Raw genomic sequence first — 23,706 nt, 5'->3', positions numbered from 1 at the left:
TTAATAAAATGCAAGTAAAACAGCCAGAAGAAGAACTGGGAATAAAAGTGTTTTAAGCAAATTGTGAAAGGGTTGGGGTCTCAGATTCACTGACAGCTCTTGTTCTGGTTGGCTTTCCTGTCCTTTCCCATTGGGTCAGGATGGCATTTCTGGCCCCATCCCACTTTCCTGGTCCCATCCCACCTTCCTGGTCCCATCAGTCAAAGCTGGTATGGGCTACAAGGACCAAAGTACACCTCTAGGGCCAGCTGGGGATCAGTCAGGAAGAGCCATGGTATGTTAGTCTTGGCCCCTGTGAAGGAGCCCAACTCATCCATGTATGTGATGTAATCTGTCTGCAAAGTCTGGCTCTGGCTAAACCTGGAGAAAGAAAAGAACACATTGGAATGAGTGCCACAGTTGTAAACAGAAGCACAAATTTCTTACTTTTTACTCTCAGGAAAGTAACATTTTAGTCAGCACCTCCAGTAATACCCCCACTCCTCCCTTTTTCCACAACATAGAATTTATCATTTGTTCTTTGACTGTAAGTGAGCTGTATTTTTCCCTCTCCTTCCTAACCTCTATTCAAATGTGATGTCATTTTGGGCTTTTGTCTCTAGCCATGAAGCCTGGAGTGAACTGACCCTAGGGTCTCAAGGTTGCTGATAAACTTAGTTTACTCTTTGATACATGATTATTCTTTATATGACATTGCTTAGGATCTCCCCTAATGTTAGAGTTTTATATCAATGTGTTTAAAATTGGGTTTATGTATAGTTTTAATATTGTTGCAATTTACTAAGGTAAATTGTTTCATACGTTTAGTTGGAGTGTGATCTCATTTGCTTTTAGAAACCCTTATTTAAGCAATAAGATTGACATTGAGGCTTCTCTTTTTCCTCCTCATTATTCCTATTGACCTCTAACATAAAAGGTAGTAAGTAGAAAATAGGAGAGCAGGTGAGCTCAATTTCATTCTTCATTTGGTTTTCTTGTTACATCACTGCCACTGCTCAAGTTTCCAGCTAGCTAGTTTGCTGACAGACACATGGCTGGTGGGAAAGGAGCTGTTGGGGAAAGAGTCAGAGTCATCTCTCATCCTCAGCACTATCGGCATTTGAGATGGATAATTCTTTGTTTAGGTGGACTGTTCTCTGTACTGTAGGATATTTAGCAGCATCCCCGGTTTCTACCCATTAGATGCTAGTAGCATGCCCTCTTCACTTGCAATGACCAAAAATGTTTCCAGATTTTGCCAAATATCCCCTGGGGGACAAAATCAGCCGTCTGAGAACGTGTGCTCTAGAGTTACACAGGAGAAGTGCAATGACAATTATTTGCCCATCGAATACTGCTTGATTATAGCAAGTGTTTAAAAGATGTGAACTTTGACTAGTGACAAGATTATAGAATCTATTAATGTTTTCCTACACATATAGGCAAATTTTAGGATATGTTTATTAGCAAGTGCCATCTCTTACCACTTGAGTTTCTTCCCCATTTTCTCATCAATATCATCCATCATTTCATTTGTAGTTGGCAGGGTGCATGAGTCTAAAAAAGAAATGAAGACAGAAATATTGAAAAAGACAAAGAAATCAGAAATATGTAATTACACATGATTAATTTCATTCAGTGTTTATGAACTATGACCCTAAAAGATTTTGTATCAAGAGGAGCTATCTTTAGTATGTTTAGCAGAATAACAATTCATGGAAACAAAGATCTGAGAAGCCAATGAACCTGCTCTGGGAATGGCAAAGCTGGCCTACAATGAAATAGTGACAGTAGAAAAGTTTTTAGCTTCAAGTCACCCTATCTTACATTTCTGATGACATTATGGAGGGTCAATCCTCAACATGCCTCATGCATATAATACCTTACCAGTCTCGTCATATTTCTTTCTGCATCCTCTTACTAAGAATTCTCTCAAGAAATAGTCTGGTAAAATAATTCAATTTAAGGTCTATGGCAATTAAAATGGGACAATGGAAGGACACCTGAGTTTTCCAGCATCAGCCTGTAGCCAAGGAAGATGTTTTAAGCGGCAGCAGAAAATTTTTAGTTTTTTATAAAGTTCACTATATTAGTGGAGGCCTCTTCTAATTGGTAACTGTAGCTCATTTGCCTTTGTGACAATGGCAGGAGAAGTTATGGCATTCTCATGAATACTTCCCAGTCATTGTTAGCATCTCACCTCAGCCTGCTGGTACCCTGTGGTCAGATACTTGCTGTGCCCCTACTAGAAAGTAAGGGACCAGAATTTTGGTCATTTTGTTTGATGTTGTATCTTAAGTGCCAAGACAGAGCCTAGCGCATGGCAGGTGCTCAGTAAATATTTGCTGGATGAATAAATGATGCCCATTGTTTTATGTAAATTTCTTGGGTTTATGAACTATGTCTGACTTCTCCGTAAAACCTCAGGTGCTTGGCACTGTTTTGCTTTTCAAGAGAAAAAGACAATAGAATCATTTTATAGGTGAGCATCCTTACAAAAGATTTCATAATGGGTTTTTTAAAATAACAATCTTGCATGGTACATTTGAAATAGAAGCTTACTTATCCACAATATTTTAAGAAAATATACATATATACTCTATGATTTTAACTTTTTCTTCATTACTTGTAGTCTAAGTTTTTATGGACGGTATGTTAGGTAGGGTACACCTATATTGGCCAAGATTCTCGTACCCTTGAGTAAAATGACACTTTCAATAATAGTGGTGATCAATATGATTGGAGTAAATTAAATTGATATTTGAGATATTGCCTTTCTCCTCATATTCTTGATTTGCCCACACAAACATACTTGTCGTCCCTGAAGCCCATGGGGTCCAGGGGGAGGAAGAGGGAGAAGATTATCAACAGAGTAGGAGTGGCCCAACACTGTTATTATGACACAGTTGACACCAGTAATGCCTCCAGCATGCCCTGACACCCACCAGGGCCCTTTCAACCTTTGCAATGTACGTTGACATTGCAATGATCCACTGCTGTCCGTCTCTTGCCTTTATAGCCTTGCAAAGTCCTACCAATTCCCCTATGAGAAGTCTAAGCTCTTTAACACAGGTTATAAAGCCCTCCGTGCTCTGTTTCCTTCCTCTATTTCTTGCTGCTGCCTGCCTCTACTTTATATTTCCTTACACCAAAATGTTTCTGGTTCCTCACACACTCCATGCTGTACCTTACCTTTATATCTTTCCTCATGCTGTTCCATTTTTATGGAATAACTCACTACCCAACTCCCCTCACCAGAACACTGTAGAACTTTCCCTACTGCAGCATTCCCCCCACCTTATTTTAAGCTCTGTGAGGTCAAGCATCATGTCTATCTTATTCCCTTTATATCCCTAGCACCTAGCACTGTGTTTGGTGTATAGTATGTGCTCAGTAAATATTTGTTCACTAAATGAATGAAAGACAGAATGGCCCACTTACTCGCAAACACTTTAACTGTCCAGTGGGTCTGCAGTCAGCTGTGAGGATGGCAGCCCCAAGGGACCGGACAAAGTCAATCACAGCCAAGGTTGGCTTCTCCATCAGCAGGGGGAAGATGCCTTTAAACAAGGTGACCTCATTGTTTCTGCTTTTGATGATGGAGTCATCAATGAAAGGGTAGGCATACCCATAGCCTGTTGCAAAGATGACAACGTCAGTGGCCTCAAACATTGTCCCATCCTCAAACATGGCTGAGGTCTCTGTGAACTCCTTCACACTGGGCTTGATGAACACAGTGCCACATAGGATGTGGGATGGTAGTTCATCACTGAACACAGGCTCTTTCCTCAGGGTGCTGTGGAGAAACAAGAGAAAAAGGCCCTTGCTCTAAAGTACTTCATTTCCAAGAAATATTTGCAACAGTCCATAGCACTGAACAAATTTAAGCAGTTAAACATCAGCATGAAGACAACTAAACTCTCTTTTGGGAAAGTCCTTTCCTGTTGCTAGTAACAATCCTTAGGAATATCTGTCTGACATACAGATGGCCAACAAGCACATGAAAAGATGTTCAACATTGCTAATTATTAGAGAAATGCAAATCAAAACTACAATGAGGTACCACCTCATACCAGTCAGAATGGCCATCATCAAAAAGTCTACAAATAATAATTTGGGACTAACAGATACACATTACTATATATAAAATAGATAAACAATAAAGACCTACTGTGTAGCACAGGGAACTATATTCAATATGTTGCAATAACCTATAATGTAAAAGAATCTGAAAAAGAATATGTATATATTTAACTGAATCACTTTGCTATACACCTGAAACATTGTAAATCAACTATACTTCAATAAAAAATTCTATAAATAATAAATGCTGGAGAGGGTGTGGAAAAAAGGGAATCCTTCTATACTGTTGCTGGGGTATAAATTGGTACAGCCACTCTGGAAAACAGTATGGAGTTTCCTTTAAAAACTAAAAACAGAGTTACCATATGATCCAGCAATCCCACTCCTGGGCATATATCCGGAAAAGATGAAAATGCTAATTTGAAAAGATACATGCACCCCGATGTTCATTGTAACACTATTTACAATAGCCAAGACATGGACACAATCTAAATGTCCATCGACAGATGAATGGATAAAGAAGGTATGGTATGAATATACAATGGAATATTACTCAGCCATAAAAAAGAATGAAATAATGCCATTTGCAGCAACATGAATGAACCTAGAAATTATCACACTAAGTGAAGTAAGTCAGACAGAGAAAGACAAATATCATATGACATCACTTATATGTGGAACCTAAAAAAATGATACAAATGAACTCATTTACAAAGCAGAAATAGATTCACAGACATAGAAAGCAAACTTATGGTTACCAAAGGGGAAAGCAAGGAGGGATAAACTGGGAATATGGGATTAACAGATACACACTACTATATATAAAATAGATAAACAACAAGGACCTACTGTGTAGCACAGGGAACTATATTCAATATCTTGTAATAACCTATAATGGAAAAGAATCTGAAAAGGAATATATATGTGTAACTGAATCACTTTTCTGTATACCTGAAACACTGTAAATCAACTATACTTCAATACAGAAAATGTAAAAAAAAAGAATATCTGTCTGAGCTGCCTCTTTTGGCCGCTTGAAACTTGAAGATTCTCTTGTGGGTACTTATACTATTTGGAGACCACATAGATGAGGATAAACCTAATTCCTAGTGATAATAAAGTTAAGAGTGCTGACTCTGGAGCCAGATGGCCCAAGTTCATAACCTAGCTCTTTCTCTTACTTGCTGCTACTTCTCTGTATTTGTTTCCTTATATGGAAAATAGGGATAATATACAATCTACCTCGCAAGATTGTTCCAAGAATCAAATGAACAATTATCTGTAGAGCACTTAATTTTTTTTTAGCTGGACCATTTTTATATTTACATTTTCATATGCATTTAATTAATTAATTTGATTATCACAATGAGTTTAGTGCACATTCATCATCTCATATTGATGCAACATTAAAGAGTAGAAAAAAAGTTTTCATTGTGAGAACTCTCAGGATTTACTCTCCTAACAGCTTTCATATGTAACATACAGCAATGTTCATTATATTTATCATATTGTACATTACATCCCTAGTAGTTAAGGCATCACTATTCTAAGTGAACTATTATTATAACTAAGCTCTCATCTTACATGAGGAAATCAGATCTACTGTGGTAGGATGTTTTATTGCCATGTTTGATTTCCTTTCATCAACTGTGGTCACAAAAGAAAGTACAACTTTGATACTTCACTTCAGTTGCCAAAATTCTAGGAATGATGTTTTTTTGATGACATTCTTCATTTTGACTTACGTTTCCTTCAGGGATTCTGGAATTTCCTGTAACTAACCTCAAACCCTAAGAAACTTTATAAATCTTAGAATTTGTTTCTACATTCCACACTGTGCTCTACCTCTATAATTCTGCAACCTCTTCTTTTACCTTATAAGGTGGCAATAATAGGTCACAGCTAAACCTGTTTTTCTCCCACAGCACCCCTCCCCACCAAGGAAGGAGTGAGAAGGTGTCATCAACACCTTTTGGTAACTGGAACCCTTCCTGGGAGGGAGCTTAGTTCTTAGAATGAATGGATTTCCAAAACTATGTTGTTGTTGTTTTTTTTAGCATCTTTATTGGAGTATAATTGCTTTACAATGGTGTGTTAGTTTCTGCTGTATAACAAAGTGAATCAGCTATATGTATACATATATCCCCATATCCCCTCCCTCTTACATCTCCCTCCCACCCTCCCCATCCCACCCCTCTATGTGGTCACAAAGCATGGAGCTGATCTCCCTGTGCTATGCAGCTGCTTCCCACTAGCTATCTATTTTACATTTGGTAGTGTATATATGTCCATGCCACTCTCTCACTTCATCCCAGCTTACCCTTCTCCCTCCCCGTGTTTTAATTGTCTGAAGGACAAAGCAAAAATACAGTTTGCAGTTACTCTTACAAGACAAAAAATCTTAACCAGTTCAGGCTTTGAAACTTCTATTACGTTAAAAATAATTTTAAATGCATGAAATCAACATTTTTCTCTTATGGATGTAGCAGTCTGCCAGATAAGGTAGGATAAGTGCTGCAGAGTGAGGGTTTGGCTACTAAACCTGGTATTTACTACTCCAATTTACAATTTGCTCTTACTTTTTTTAAACCTGTTTTTCTAAACAGAATGAAACACTTTTGCTAGCATGGACCAAAGATGAGATTTCTAAGGAATCCTTTTCTTACCCACTTAAATATTCTTTTTTTCTATTGATATACTGATTCTTCTACCTAGAATGCCTTTCTAATTAGTAGGTGTTGGGCTTTGTCTCTATAGAGAAGTAAATAAATGAATCATTAATTTGACAGACTACATCAGTTCTGTGACTGTCCTGCAGAAATGTCAATCCTTCCATGGATATGTGCACTTTCCTTTTGAGACTTTCTACTTGCTGAGACATGTTGATTAACACTATTTTGTTAATTGCTTCTCAGAAGCCTATTAGAAGACATTAATAAGAGCTGATATTTGTAAAGCTTTATAGTTCACAAAGTAATTCCTACATTTTAAATATTACTGAATACCACAACAGTCTTGAGGATTAGGTCTTATTATTGCTATCCCTATTCATCCATAAGCATGGACAAGATATTCCTCAATAAAGCCATTTATGAATTGGCTCAGCCCTCAAAATTCTGTGCTATGGTTTGTAGCAACCATAAATGAACCCTGCATGTCAGGGTGATCTAGCGGCCTGATCCATCCCCATTTTGTATTCTTTCCTACTCCTTTTCCCACTAGACTAATTTCAATAAGATTTTCATTCCATTCATGGTCTCTGAGTGTACCATGTCACCTATGCAGTCCTTAATTTAATTCCACCAGCCTCAATGAGGCCACTAAAGCAAGACCTAGAGAGAAAGAATTCAACTTAAACCAGTGCTCCTTTTTTTTTGAATAATAAAATATGTATTATTTGTAGTACCATTTAAAGGCATCAGGCCGTAGTTCTCATGCTTAAACCACGTGCTCATCTCCTTGACATATAACCAGTCAGAGACAGATGAAGGAAGGGCTTTCGGAGAAAGAATGCAAAGCGGGTAACATACACTACGTCCCAAGGATAGCCGTCATCCCAAATCTGATTCATGACCCAGGAACCATTTCTGGTGCTGATAATGACCTGGTGGGGGAGGCAACATAGATTTCAACATCACTCTTTAAGTATTAAGCAAATACAACACAATTCTATGGACATCTCCATACATTTCCCTTAATATCCAGGTAGGAGCACTTTTAAAGAGGTGGGTCAAGATGAATAGTCCATGATTGAAACTAGATAGAGGCAGAACTACCGTCTCTCTCTCCACCACAGAAGACGAGTACATAGGTGCTGAAAGAACAACAAAGTGACATCTTGGAATAAGAGGGCTCTGTATACAACTGTGATAAGTTTACTCTTTGCAGACTCATAGGACTAAGATGGTAGGTCTAATAAAGGTCAGTCAATCCAGTGAGCCCCAGTGGTGATGGGTGGTAGTAGTTGCTGAGTTGAGTGGGGGAAATGCAGCTAAATCCCTAGCTGAAATTAGGTTGAGGAGATGCCAGGGATTTAATTCTGTTCTCTGTGCCTGGTCTCCTTTTCCAGTCCTCCCTGCACACCCACTCCAGGACCTCTGCTAGACATTCCAAACTGTGGCAGCTGCCTCAGCCTGAGACAAGCCTGGCTGCTTGTCTATTTTATCATTTTTGTGACAACCCAAGGGAATTTGACTTTAAAAAATCCTGAGGTATTTTGTAAACATCCATTTAAGAATTTATTTATTGAGCACCTATTTCCTTAAAAATATTTTAAGTACTTCTGGGTTTATTGGTCATGTATGATTCATCGTGGAGTCCTCTGGGAAGCCTTCTTTGACAACTTCGTCCAGGCTAAGTTCGATTCTCTATTCACGGTGCTGCCACTGCCACACCTAATATCACCAGTCTCATTGCCTCCTTTTGTGATGGTCTGTGTACCTGTCATTCTACCTCCACCTATCTATTGCTCCTTGAAGTCAAGAAGTGGTCTGACTTATTTCTGTGTTTATTTCTAGTCTGACGCAGTGCTGACACATAAAAAGTGCCTGATATTTGTTGAGCACTGGCTGTTAAATGGGTAAACAACAGTAAGACCTAAATCTTGTGTATCTTCCAGAACTTCAGAGTGGTAAGCACAGTACTGTTGCATGATAGGTGATAAGAAATACTATTAAATAAATAAAAGCAGAGCTTGACTAGCAACCAGTTTGCTTGGAGGTGATCAGAACATAAAATTAAAACAAAAAATGCATATTTACATATATACACATGCACATGCCCTTACCTCTGGTTCCAGCAGATTATACTTCCTTACTAGCATGGGCCACCTTACCTTTCTTCACAGGGAGAATGTCTCAAGTCTTCCTTGATTTAATGGGCATATACAGCAGGTAGATTCCTTGTGGTATGACATGGTAAATACCATCCTCAGTGCTTGGGCTATTGCTGTAGTAGCACAGCCATACTCTAGGTTTATTTCCCCAAACCTTTTATATCATGTACTTATGTAGCCAGATGACTGAGCTCAACAGCAGTGTCACATCCTGAGTTTCCCAGGCCAGTCACGGGACCCTCTTCCCCTTGAACACTTCTGGGTCCTTATAGTCCCGGCTGTGGAGGTAGTGGCCTTGAAACTGGTCTAGGCCTAAACAGAACATGGGGAGTGGTTTGAGTTGATTTTCAGAAGAAATGATTGACTCACTTTTTTTTTGCTATGTTTTATTTTTAATTCTATTGGCAGTCTTAATTTAAAAAATTTCCCTAATTGAAATGCACTTATCCTTTTAGTGATTTTTGACACTAAATCCCTAACTAATTACTTTTAGAGCCTTAGAAAAATACCTTAAGGTATTTGAACTTATATTTGGTAATAATAATAGTATTTATTGAGTACTTACTGTGGGCTAGGCCCTCTGCTAAAGGGTTTACATGTCTTAGCCATTTAATCTTGATAACATCTCTGAATGGTAGTAACTAGTATTATCTCAATTTTAAAAGGCCAGGAAATTGAGGCAAAGAAGTTAAGTGACTTGTCTAGGGTCACATGGTAAGGATCTAGTAGAATAAGGAGTTGAGCCTAGGTGTTCTACACTCAGAACCCCTAAATATACTGCCTCTTAGCATTAATGGTTTCAATCTTCTGTTCTCCCTTAATCTCTACCTTTTAATTACCTTGCCTTATGAACATCATGCCTTGAGGTGTGAGTGCTAATAGTTTTGAGGGGACATGTGTTCCTGTTGCAAGGAAAGAGGAGAGGAAGGAATGAAAGAAAGAAGGAAATAAGGAAGGAAGGAAGATAAAGAAGCGAGGGAGGAAAGAAGGGAAGGAGGAAGAAGAAAGGAAAGAAGAAGGAAGGAAGAAGGAAGGAAGGTAGCTTGTGTAATGTATCTATTTGCTGTTTGCCACTTTTGTAGCATAATGGAATGTGTACCTACACACCCCCCTCACACACTCACCCACACACTCACTGTGATTTCTAAAGTTAATTTGCAAAATGTGGATATAGAAATTTTACAACCCAGGTTTCCTCTCTACAGACCTGTGTTTTCATCTAATCTCTGACCTGCAAGTCCTTGATTCTTTTAGTATAGGGCAATTATTACTATATTTCACATATTGTCACACTTAAAAATTTTGTTTTGAAATATTTGGAACGTTAAGGACAGTCATTATGTACAATGTGTGGAAAGCTCTATTTCAGTCCTTGATGTTTGTGTATAAATCTCCAGATTATTACATATTTTCCAAACGTACCAGGAAAGGAATCCGTTGGTAGGTTGAGGTATACATGATGTCCTGAACTAATCATTACAGCATCAAAAATAGTAGATTCCTGCTTCCCATCCTTTTCCAAAACAATTTCCCATTGGCCAGTGACTAAGAAGCTGAGACACTTCTTTATACTAGTAACCAGGGTCTTAAAGAAAACCAGAAAGAAATTCCTTCTATTTACAATCCTATGGTTTTTTTGTGTGTTTCCTTGCAGTATTTCTGTGGAGAAAATAATTATGTGCTCTCCTGGTCATTGAGAATTATATGGAATGGCATCAAAATAGGAGTCACTGTGAATCTTCACATCTCACAAGGAAAATTGCTCACTGGGGTATATTTACTTTTTTGACATCTAGTTAGTAGATTCAGGGTATACTGAGTATTCTTATGAAAGGTGCCATGTCATTTGCTTACTGCCACCCTCCACTGACATTCATGGCTTCTTACTCTCTGGCCTTCTCTTCTATCTACTCCATAAATATGGGATTATCTCAGGCTTCAATCCTTGATCTCTGTTTTGCAATGTATAGACACTATCCCTTGGAAATATTAGTCACTTCCATTGTATGACTATTATGTTGATGTAGGTAAAATTATTTTAAATAATAATTAGATAATTAAATAAAATTATATTAATTAAAATCCCTATTCATAATTCTGCTGCTTATTTTTCTCACTACATATATGTGTTCTGCATTTAACAGTAATGAATTGAGGTTGAGTTCAAACAACTGTAAAGTATTACTGATATTTACAGAGACAATGCCTCTATGCCATAACTCCTAAGGCTCCTATCTAAGGAACTAAGTGGGTGAAGAATGAGGGCAATGACTATTTTAATCATTCATTTACATTGTTGCTCTCTTCATAATGGCAGCATTTCTAATGAATGCCACATTTATTGGAACCACAACTCCTTGACATTGAACCTACAGAAGTCGAAATACAACCTAGAGACTTTGGGGTTGTTTCTAAAACATAAGTGTATGAGGGTGGAAAGTGCACTACGCTGGTACAGCTGCCTCCAGCATTTTCTATGGTGTTTTAAAAGCTCTTACAGACTAGTGAAGAACGTGTTTTAAGGGGAAACAAAAACAATTCATGAATACTTTATAATCTGAACCAACACTTGATTGGCGAGATGTCCAAACATTTGACTCTGATTTCTAGGATACAGTGATGTATCCCTGCTTCTCCTCTAATCCATAAACATATTGATATCAACAGCACAAGTTATAAGGCCCTTACCTCAAACTGTATATATCTTAAAAGATCCTTCTTTTGAGCAAATGTCTTTATGTATTCCTGGAGCTTGCTTTTGTGCATATAGTTGGGGTAATCATCAGGGTATGGGAAGTCTGGAAAGCACATCATCTCTTTGGATGAGTTGATGAATACAGACTGGTAAATGCTGGCTCTGCCTTCTTCTTCATTGTCCTAGGGAGAATAATAAGCTTAAAAGGGAAACCAAGAATGACATTCCCCTCAGTGAATATTCAATGCTCAGTTGAATATTAATATATTAAAAACCTTCTTAATGTATTAAAAAAACATGAAAAAAATTGACAGCTTTCTGTAAGATATGGAAAGGAAAGCCTTCAGGATAGCACGTGGCACAGAACTGGTAAACCCTCCACCTTGGTCCTTTTACTCTAATTACCCCCTGTTTAGCTCTGTGTTTATAGTTCCATAGAGTTTTCTTTTTTCTTTTTTTTTTTTTTTTCCAGTCAAAGCACTGGTTCTGATCTCATACTTATGTTCAAAAACATAACTAAATAGTCCAGTGGAGGCTGTGGCTTTTAGCCTATTTGATTGGCTATATGGAATTCAATGAACTCTTCACCAGCCACAGAACCTTCTAAATGAAGTCGTTTCCCAGGGTAATCAGATTCACCTGAAGGGCTCCTTAGACTATAGCTTCCGGGGCCCCACCTCAGAATTTCTGGCTCAGTTGTCTGGGGTGGGGCCTGAAAATGTACATTTCTGACAGATCCACGTGTTGCTGACACGGCTGGTCCAGGGACCACACCTGAGAACTACTTCTGTATTCTAAATGAATTCTGTGCTTGAGGGTTTCCTGAACTCACCAGTTAGTGGTATTCACTCCTCACCAAAGAAACAGAGGAAATAAGAAGCCTTAGAACTTGTGTTAAATCTTGGCATCTTATTTTAAAACCTCTGTGTAATTGACTCTATGACGTAAATCACAGCAAGATCCTTTTTTGACCCACCTCCTAGAGAAAGGGAAATAAAAACAAAAATAAACAAGTGGGACCTAATGAAACTTAAAAGCTTTTGCACAGCAAAGGAAACCATAAACAAGATGAAAAGACAACCCTCAGAATGGGAGAAAATACTGGTAAATGAAGCAATTTACAAAGGATTAATCTCCAAAATATACAAGCAACTCATGCAGCTCAATATCAAAAAAAAACAAAACAAACAGACCAATCCAAAAATGGGCAGAAGACCTAAATAGACATTTCTCCAAAGAAGACATACAGATGGCCAATAAACACATGAAAGGATGCTCAACGTCACTAATCATTAGGGAAACGCAAATCAAAACTACAATGAGGTATCACCTCACACCAGTCAGAATGGCCATCATCAAAAAATCTACAAACAATAAATGCTGGAGCGGGTGTGGAGAAAAGGGAACCCTCTTGCACTGTTGATGGGAATGTAAATTGATACAGCCACTATGGAGAACTGTATGGAGGTTCCTTAAAAAACTAAAAATAGAACTACCGTACGACCCAGCAATCCCACTACTGGGAATATACCCGGAGAAAACGATAATTCAAAAAGAGTCATGTACCCCAATGTTCATTGCAGCACTATTTACAATAGCCAGGTTATGGAAGCAACCTAAGTGTCCATTGACAGATGAATGGATAAAGAAGATGTGGCACATATATACAATGGAATATTAAAAGAAACAAAATTGAGTTATTTGTAGTGAAGTGGATGGACCTAGAGTCTGTCATAGAGAGTGAAATAAGTCAGAAAGAGGAATACAAATACTGCATGGTAACGCACATATATGGAATCTAAAAAAAAAAAAAAAAAAGGTTCTGAAGAACCTAGGGGCAGGACAGGAATAAAGTCGCAGATGTAGAGAATGGACTTGACACAGGGAGGGGGAAGGGTAAGCTGGGATGAAGTGAGAGAGTGGCATGGACAAATGTAAAATAGATAGCTAGTGAGAAGCAGCTGCATAGCACAGGGAGATCAGCTTGGTGCTTTGTGACCACCTAGAGGGGTGGGATAGGGAGGGTGGGAGGGAGGGGGATATGGGGATATATGTATACGTATAGCTGATTCACTTTGTGATACAGCAGAAACTAACACACCACTGTAAAGCAATTATACTCCAATAAAGATGTTAAAAAAAACCCAGAAACCTCTGTGTAACTGAAAAGTGGCTTCTTTTGAGGAGCAGTTGAAGACTAACTTCAAAATAAACATTTCCTCTCTGTTTCAAGAACAGGATAAAAATTCACACAATGTGCTGCCTTGAAAGTACATCTAAAAGCTGGCAGCCTCTCTTTCCCCATATTCTGAAGGAACTTTCATGAAATGAAGGAAAAGGATGGAATGTTATATTGCTCCTGGATTCAAGACATCTACTTCCCTCCAGCCCAACAACCTCAAATGAAAGGATTGTGTCGCTGATGGGCTGCCTCAGGCCTCACTGTTTCCTCTTGCATGACAAAAGCCTCCTCTACTCATGGTTGCTGTATTTCTCCTAATAACGAAGCTCAGAGATTTAAAATTTTTTAAAACCTCTCTTGGAAATTTCTGCTAAGGTCAGAAAAAGGGTGAAGGCTCATGCTTGGAAGGTTCTCATGTTTGAGTCTGTACCATTCACGCATAGCTTGTAACTTTTGTTGATGGTTGTGAGAAGGAGCTTTCTCAGCTGCCCACTGAAAGGAGGGCTGAACTGCGGGTTGCGGACTGGTTTAAAAAAATGTAAGATTCTGCTCCGGGAAACAAAGGTGATAGGACCTCACATCATTTCCATCGTTAATGAATCCCTGCTCTTTCATCCCTGGACTCCAGCCAATTGTAACATGAGGAGAGAAGAGTACGTGTCCTACTGTTCCTTGGAATTTTCCCTAAAAGGATGTTCTCCAAACAAAGGAAAACAGAAGTATTATATAACAACAGACAATTGCTCCAGAGAGCTCACATTTTCATTATTTCAATATGTGGGGTGGTTTGAGCCAGTAAGGAGGAAATTAAGCTCAGACTCTGCCTCTGGCTGAGAGAGCTTGTCCTAGACCTAGATGCCAAGCAGCTATGGGGCACATTATCACTGTCTGTCTTGGGTTATAACTGTGTCCATCTCCCATCATCCCCACTAGAACATAAGGCAATTGAGGGCAAGGTCAGAGGCTAATTCAAGACTATTGTGCATGCATTTTAGCAGTCTGCCTTGATGGTCTTTGATATTCCATCTCTGCTTATCAAGTCCCATTTTTGCTTGTCTAAATATACCCTCAGTGTCCAGCTTAAAAGCTGTCTCCCTTCTCATGCCCTTCCTTGTCTTCCCTCCCACCAATTGGAAGTCATTCCACCAAGCTCTAATTGTCTTTACTGCCCTAATCATACTCTGTCCTATTCATTTGGATTATGATTATTCTAGTACTTCTTTTCTCTCTGCTTTTAGAATACTGTCTGCCTGCTGTACTTCTTATATGCAGCTATGCCTAACATAGTACCCTATGCATAATGAACTCAAATATTTATTTGCTGAATGAATAAATGAATGAATGAGTGAAACAAAAGTTCAGATAGTTCTGGTTCTATTATTTTCCCCTTTGCAATCAAAGTGATACTGACCTATTGTACATGGCTTGTTGAGCAACCTCTTATTACAGCAACAATAAAATCTTTAGAGGTCATGAGGTCCTATATTGGAGTACATTAAACCTAAGACATGCTCACATTCAGCCTGCTAGTATTTAAACTCCATTTGGTTTTCATTTTACAGAAAAAGCACACTGTGAAAAGTTCAGAATTATCAAGTTTCTCTCTTCTGGAATACCTTCTGCCTAACAGGACTTGCAAGATGAAAGCTTATGTAACACATTTTTCAAAAATTCCTCTCTGATCATGCAGTGTACCAAGCAACTTTTCTTAGAAAATAAGGAAGGGGTGGGGTGTATGGAGAGGGCTAAAATTTAGAATATTTGTATATGTTTACATCCCCATAGGGCTTTTGAGTATAATTCTGCTTATGCACAGTGACTTTATGGAAAAGAGACATTCCCCTCTTGTGGATAACCCAGAGTCTGACTTTGCATCTTATTGATCTATCATCTAATGCTCCTTTAAATAAATTTTCGGATCTGGCTGCACTGGTTGACTCACAGATTCCTGGATACACCATGTTCGTTGCCTTCTTCTGTGCCTTTCATGGATTGCTGGTCACCCCTATCTAGAAGGGTGACCAGCAGCCCCTTTTTCCCACCTGATACTGGCACAGTGTTGTGTTCTGCCCTGTTGAGAATGCCACTCTCTGGAGCTGTGTCACATAATGGTTCTCTACTTTTCTTGTCCGAGAACATCTTTCAAGTCTCAGCTAAGTGCTATCCCTGTAGGAAGTTTCTTTTGACTTGCTAATATTCTAGTAGTCCAGCCTCATCTAAATCTCAAGGCACTTGTTTATTTAGTTCAAAGTCACCAAGAGCTGTCTTGTTGTAAAGTTCTATAATCTCTTGTTTGAACTGTTAGGACCAGATATGTTTTAGAATTTTTAGATTTTGGGGTTTTTATCCATAATAGTCCTAGTGAGATCTGGTGCAATTCAATCATGTTTCTTGACCATATGACTTCAGGACAGGTTTTGCTACTAAATGAGTTTTTGATCATTTTCTGTCAAGGATTGTGGACCTATATTAAGACTTGCTACACCAAATGAAGTAGAAATCATTTATGTATGGTGATTATGTCACATATTTGTCATCCCAGGACTTAGTACAAAACTGTAAAAATAGATGCTCAAGCAGCATTTAATTGTTGCTAATAAGATAATAAACAACAATTTCTTGATTTAGGCTAAGCTGGTGGTATCTCCCTGAACAAATGTAAATTAAAAAATTGAATTAATAAAAAATAGCTCTTGATTATTCCTAATGAAAAATACTAATTAATGATCTATATCTCATGTAATATTTTCAGAGTTTTATGACCCCCGGAGCAACCTGTTGTTGCAGGTTGGGCAGTGACAGATATGAGGACAGACTGTGGTTACAATATAAATCATGTGGATATAATGTCTTCAAGCCAAATAGGTATCATCTACATCCAATCCTCATTGCTGGGAACTTTAAGACAGAAAAGCTGGAAGTTTCCCCAAACTTGGCTTTTGAAATGTAAAAACTGTGTTTATAATGAATATTTCCTGATTATGTTTTTTCTCCAGCAATGAGCCTGAATGGCAGAGATAATCATTTTTCTCTCTGGATTTGGCCTGACAGCGTATTTACTAACCACACACACCACACGTACAATCATCATTTATAATAACATAATGTGTACCCAATAGACATGAGTTAATTATAAAATCATATCCTATTGGAATTGGGAGGCAGATTAGAGGTAACTTAATTTCCAACTTCTGCATTTGACTAATGAACATTTGAAGTCCAGAAAGGAAAAAGTGACTTTCCTGAAATCTATTTGCTTAAAAGTTCCGAGTTGAGACCTCTGACCCCAGTCTAGGTTTTTCTTTTTTACATCCCCCCGCCCCCCACCAGCACACCCATGTTCTCAGGATTTAAGAGCAATAGGAATAGAATCTTTCAGTTACATGGGGAGGCAGTGGTATGGTTTTTCTGTTAATTATTGACCCCTTTACTGCCTAGAGATTTGGGCTGTGCCACATAGGTGACAATGTTTAATGAGTTGGAAAGTTCTCTCCAGGATAAGCCTTGCTGGTGTGAAATAGTTTTAAGTGATAGGACTTTAGTAGGATGGGAGAGATAAGATTTTATTTTCCAGATCTGAAAATGAAGTAGGTCATTGTGACCTACCTCCCAAGTCTGAATTGGAACTGATCAAGATTGATTTGCAGTGTAACCCTTCTATTTTTTTCTTCTCTTTTTAAAAAAATTTTATTTTGTACTGGAGTACAGTTGATTAGCAATGTTGTGTTAGTTTCAGGTGTACAGCAAAGTGATTCAGTTATACATACACAAGTATCTATTCTTTTTCAAATTCTTTTCCCAGTTAGGTCAATACAGAATATTGAGCAGAGTTCCCTATGATGTACAGTAGGTCCCATCTACCTTCTATTGTCCTACTCACCGAGAATTGCCACAGGCCTCCAACATCATTGCTCCTTTCAAAGCAGGTGGGCTCTAGCTCCTCTTCCAGACAACACCATATGGAGGCCAAGCCACTGACACCAGCACCGACGATGGCCAATCCCTTCACCATGGTCATCTGCAGGAGGATCTAGAGGAGCTTTTTCAGAAGAGTTTCCCTGAATGCTTAAAATTTTTGAGTAGAAATAACCAGGCGAGGCGTATATGTCAGGATCCTCACCTTAACACAAGAAGACATAGATGCATGTTAAGAGTTTATGCTCATTATGTTTACCACTTTTGCTCTAGTAAGACACTAAACCTGGTTTCTTCTGATTATTCAAGATGCCAAAAATAGCAGCGCCAGTGAACCCCAGAGCAGGAAGGACCTTGGAAATCATCAACCTAATCCTCTCAATTGCAAATGAAACAATTGTCACTCCAAGAAGTTTAGAAATTACGTCTTCAGGGTCTCAGAGCTAACAAGTAAAAGAGTTGGAACAAGAACTCAAGCCTTCTACATAAAATCCACTGTACCAAATCACCCCTACTTATTTTGAATGTTTGGCTTTAAGGGGACTTACTCTTAAACAACCACCTTCTTTCCCCAGAGAACTTGCAGTTCTCAAAACGTAGAAGAGATGGCTTTTAATAACGTCTTTTGATGTAAAAATTGGGAAAGGGGGAGAAGTTATTTTTCTTAAAGTAAAAAGTCCATTTTCCTTGTATTTTTCATGATGTAGAGCCCTGGTACAACCTGGAAGAGAAGGGCTAAGTGTGGTAGGGATAGGAGAATGGGGAGGGGGAGTGGGGAACAGAGGAAGAAAGGAACGGGATAAGGGAAACAATGAGATCACTGGTCCTGGTTCCAAAAATTAAAACAATAACTGATATGGTCAGTAAAGCTGTAAAGTGAAACCCCTGGGAGATCAGAGGAACAGTGGTTCTTCTATTTCTTTTTGCTTTAGAAGTATAGACTATATAAACAAAGGCTATGCACCTGGACTATAATCAAAGGTTTTGTTGTGCCAACAGTGAAAAAAAACAGCTTAATTTTCTGGAAATTTAGGAGGGCCTGATTTGAGGAGGTGAGCTAACTCTTGGAGATGATAATGTTTGTAAAAGTAGTGAACTCAAAGGACAGAATTGCAAAGTCACTTAATTTTGTCTCTGGTTCTGTCTCATTTCTGTACCCACCCTTCCTGCTTCTGTATACCTTCTTCTTCCTGTTCTTCCCTCCCTCCCTTCCTTCCACTTCTCTGAGTACCTACCATATGTCATGCCTTATAGCAGTCTGTTGGGGGTTCAAAGATGCAAAGACACAGTATTTCCATCTAGAAACATGCAGTCTAATGGAGAGAGATGATCAAAATCACAATGGAAGTGTAATTCACTGGAGTGCTGGCACTCAGGCCAGAACATCTAGGTCCACCTGGGAGAAGAATGAGAGAGACTTCAAGAGGAAGTAAGAAGAGAGCTGAGTCTTGAAGGAAGAATAGATGCTTGCTGGGTAGATGATGGGCAAGGAACATACAACAGCCACAGAGAAAAATATGTGCAAATACACAAAAAAGTAAGAGAACATGATAGAGTGAGCTGCAATTAGTTCAGTGTTGCAGAACCATAGGGTGTCGGGAATAGCAGATGAATTAAACAGGCAGGGCCCAGATTATGAAGGGTATTGAAGTGCCACACTCAAGCGTTTGGATACCATCCTCTAGGTTATGGTGATCCATTCAAGAATTTTGAACAAGGAAGTGATAAGATCAGAAAAGATCCGATTCACATGGAAACTAGAATGGGCAGTGACTACAATCAAGTAGTCAGGAGGTTATTTCAATAGTCTAGGCAGAGATGTGGAGGACCTAAATTAGAGCAATGTCAGGGGAAAGGAGCATAGAGACTGGACATAAGAGATATTTAGGAAGTAGATATTTGGGGATTTGCTGACTGATTATAGAGTTGATGCCTCAAAGAAGGTCCTTCCGTCTTTAAGATTTTATGTTTATGGCTTATATGCATATCACTCATGATTTAGTACAGGAAGCAGAAAACATTCTATTTCACAATGAAAGGGATATAGCACAGGGAATTAGGTGCTTGCAATAGATGGAAGGGCTGGAGGAACAGAAACCAGGAGGCTGCCATGAGCCTTATAAGGTCAGACCACTAGAGCATCCACCCAAAGGGCAGGAAACTCCTGCTGCCACCACAGATGCCTCCACAGGGTGAGGTATGGAGTTTGGCTGATATAAACACATCTGTTGGAACATGTTTGCCCATAAACACATCACGTAAATTTAGCCTCTGCTTCCCTTCGCCTTCCAAGCACAGATGTCTATCTTGATGGAAAAACCTAAGTTGTATCCAAGCTCTAACTGCAGGGAAGTCTTAGAAATGTAGTTTTGAGCCTTCCAGTCTTTGGGATGCAGGAGGGAGCCCACTGGGGGAGGGTCAATATGCCAAGCGTCACTAAGCAGTGTCTAGCACAGTGGGTTATGTGGTATGAAATGGAAGCCAGTCCTGCGTTCCTAGAACACCTAAACATATTCATATTCTTCTCTAATATCAATATAGTAAATACTCAGTGATTAACCCCTTTGGTTGTATATTTTGTGATAATTCTTGCAAGACTTCAGATCTCCCCTCTGTAAAATGAGCAAATTGAACTATTACTAAAGTCCTTCTGACATTCTGTGAATCTCTTAATTTATCTGTGAATAAATCCTACTAAACCTTTTCAGAGATAGAAAATATAAGCTAAAGACAACACAAATATATTTAAACTGCTTAAGAGGATCTTCCTTAACCTATGTGACCCTGATGTCCAAAAGTTGATTTAATTTGGCTGCTGAGAGCCAAGTTAAATTGGAAGTTTCAGCTGATGCAACTGAAAGTATAAGAGCGTCAAGAAAGCAGAGCTTGATGGAGAGGGTGTGGAGAAAAGGGAACCCTCCTACACTGTTGGTGGGGATGTAAATTGGTGCAGGCTCTATGGAGAACAGTATGGAGATTTCTTTAGAAAAGTAAAAATAGAGTTAATATATGATCCTGCAGTCCCACTCCTGGGCATATATCTGGAGAAAAACTCTAATTTGAAAAGATACATGCACCCCAGTGTTCATAGCAGCACTATTTACAATAACCAGGACATGGAAGCAGCCTAAATGTCCATCAACACATGAATGGATAAAGAAGATGTGGTATATGTATATACAATGGGATACTACTGAGCCTTAAATAAGAATGAAATAATGCCACTTGCAGTCACATGGATGGACCTAGAGATTATCATACTAAATGAAGGAAGTCAAACAGAAAAAGACAAATATCATATGGTATCGCTTATATGTGGAATCTAAAAAAATGATACAAATGAACTTATTTACAAAACAGAAATAGACTTACAGACATACAAAAACAAACTTATAGTTACCAAAGGGGATAACGGGGTGGGGGGAGAGATAAATTAGGAGTTTGGGGTTAACATATACACACTGCTATATACAAAATAGGCAGAAAGCAGGCACCTCCTATGCAGCAAGGGGGAGCCTGAAAGGGAATATACATATGTGTGTACATGGCTGGGTCACTTTGCTGTACACTTGCAACTGGCACAGCATTGTAAATTAAGTATACTTTAATAAAAATAAAAACAAAACAAACAAACAAAGAAAGTGAAGCTTGAGGTAGAATCTTGAAATGAATCTCTTTGGAAAGAGCTGTTGGCGTGCTGTGTGTTCCTTTCCATCCCATAAAGAGACTGGATCAGAAGACTTGCTTCTTGCCACAAGCATAGGAGGGGCTCCATCCGACCACTTGGAGAGACATTGGAGGCTTGAGGGGACTTTGTCTACCTTCTTCCTACCTGGGAAATCTAGAGGATGAGATTCTGACTGGCTAGCTATGAAGGACAGTTGCTGCTGTGCTGGGTTTGGCCTGCACTCCCAGAGCTGTTGAGACAAAGCATGTGTAAGGGTTTCCTGAGGGCCAGATGTGAGCCACCCAAGATGAGCTAACATGGGGTCATATTAGATCCTGTCCAATAGGGCTGCCTAGAGGCACGATGGGACCCCAGTGTGAGGAGTGGCTGCTGAGGAAGTGTCTTCCAGAATAGGATCCACTCTTCTGGGTCAAGGGAACTACTGGGGAGAGACCTCTATTGTTTTGGGGCCTCTGAAGCATAAGCTGAAACATCTGTATAAGTAAGAATTAGTTTTAAACCTTTATAGACTTCAGTACTCCACTTTTCAAATTCCATACGTGGTTCGTAGTTTGAATACCAAACAGAGCAGAAGTGTTTTGAACAGGTTGCCTGTTATCTGGCTTCTCTGGGCAGGAGACTAGAACTTTTGGAGGGTGGGGGGAATGAGAAAATTTACTGTCGATCTTGTATAAGATGTGAGAAGTGCTGATGCTTGACAGACAAGCCGATTATTGCAGAACATGTGAGGGTTTGGGGAGATTGTCCAGCTTACTTTACATCTTGAAATTCTCATTATTGTATTTTGCTGAACCTAAGGGAGTCTTGAGGGACCCATAACTGTAGCCAGAGGCCTTGCTTTACTGTGATTCTAGATCCCTGGGATTCATTCCATCGCATCTCCGGGTCCGCTCTGATCACAGAGATATTCCCTTACTCCCTTGCCTGGGCCGATGCCTAGCTCTGCTTGGCTTACCCCAGGGATAGAAGAGGAAGACAGGGAAAAAGTTTAAGCTTCTCTTTCCTGGAAGTTTTCTTCAATAACAGGATATTATGGTGCATCATCTTGAAGTTGACCCCTCAGGTTAGCCAAGAGGAGGCCCTGGGTCACTTGGAGGAAAGGTGTTCAGTCAGGAAGGCTGAAGGGTCAGAATGGCAGGATTCCCATTCCTTTCTTCAGTGACGACCTCATCTTGGCACCATCCTGCCCTGTTGAATGAACTTAGGCTCCACTCCATTCTTTTTGTGGAGCTTTTCTGCTGTTAGCAGTCTTTCTTTCCTCCCTTCCTTCCTCCCTCCCTCCCTCCCTCCCTCTCTTCTTTCTTTCTTTTCTTTCTTTCTTTCTTTCTTTCTTTCTTTCTTTCTTTCTTTCTTTCTTTCTTTCTTTCTTTCTTTCTTTCTTTCTTTCTTTCTTTCTTTCTTTCTTCTTTCTTTCTTTCCTTTCTCTCTCTCTCTCTCTCTCTCTCCCTCCCTCGCTCCCTCCCTCCCTCCCTTCCTTCCTTCCTTTCTTTCTTTTAATTTATTTTTTTAATTGAAGTATAGTTGATATACAATGTTGTGCCAATCTTTACAGCAAAGTGATTTCTTTTGCTCTTTCTCAGGGGCCATTCTTCTGAAGTTGGGACCTCAAATGACTTCAGGAAATTAATCTTCCTAAACCACCCATTATGTCGTGTTCCTCCTTAGGAGTTGACGGTTACTTCCTGCTGGCACACATGCTCTGCCTTGCTTTACTCATCCCACCATTTCCCTGCACATGCCCTGTCTGCTAGGATGTCTGGCACCCTTAATGTCCATCACACACACCCCGCTCCTTCTCATCTCTTTGCCTGTGATCATGCTCCTTCCTGGCACAGGCTTCTGAAATCAGGAGTGGGGGAACTCTTCCACTTCCATTTGGTCTGTACAAGTCCTATGCATCTCGAAACCATGAACAAACTTCACTCTCCTCAAGAAGGCTTCCTAGCACCTGAACACTTTGCTGCTGAGTTCCCATAAATCAAATACGACATCCCACACTACGTAATGTTGTAGACTTCTGGGGTTGTGTGCTCATTGTCTCATGAGTGTTAATTCTTATCTCTGTTAGACAGATTTCATATTTCCTATCGTGGACCATCACGTGTACTTAAAATTTTATTTTCCTCAACACCCAGTAGAGGGTTGGGTATTCAGTAGGAGATCTATAAGTAAATGTTGATTTAACTCGATGACCCCTTTCTAAGCGTTTTCTTATTAGTAACACAGAACAGTGATTAAATTCATCTGCCAGAAGTACTCTTTGGTATCATGGGATTTGGAACAGACTTCATCTCTTTCCATAGGAATGCTTGGAGCCATTCTTCTTTGGT

General features: G+C 39.3%; 1 pseudogene; it reads right to left on the bottom strand.

Moving 5' to 3' along the window:
• LOC137761447 (putative dimethylaniline monooxygenase [N-oxide-forming] 6) lies at positions 1-17,785 on the bottom strand (annotated as a pseudogene).
• Between the last annotated feature and the right edge of the window lie 5,921 nt (positions 17,786-23,706).

The sequence above is a fragment of the Eschrichtius robustus genome, chromosome 3 (genome assembly GCF_028021215.1).
Source record: "Eschrichtius robustus isolate mEscRob2 chromosome 3, mEscRob2.pri, whole genome shotgun sequence".
Classification (NCBI taxonomy): domain Eukaryota; kingdom Metazoa; phylum Chordata; class Mammalia; order Artiodactyla; family Eschrichtiidae; genus Eschrichtius; species Eschrichtius robustus.
Note: the sequence above shows the minus strand (reverse complement) of the source record. Positions and strands in the feature narration are given on the sequence as shown.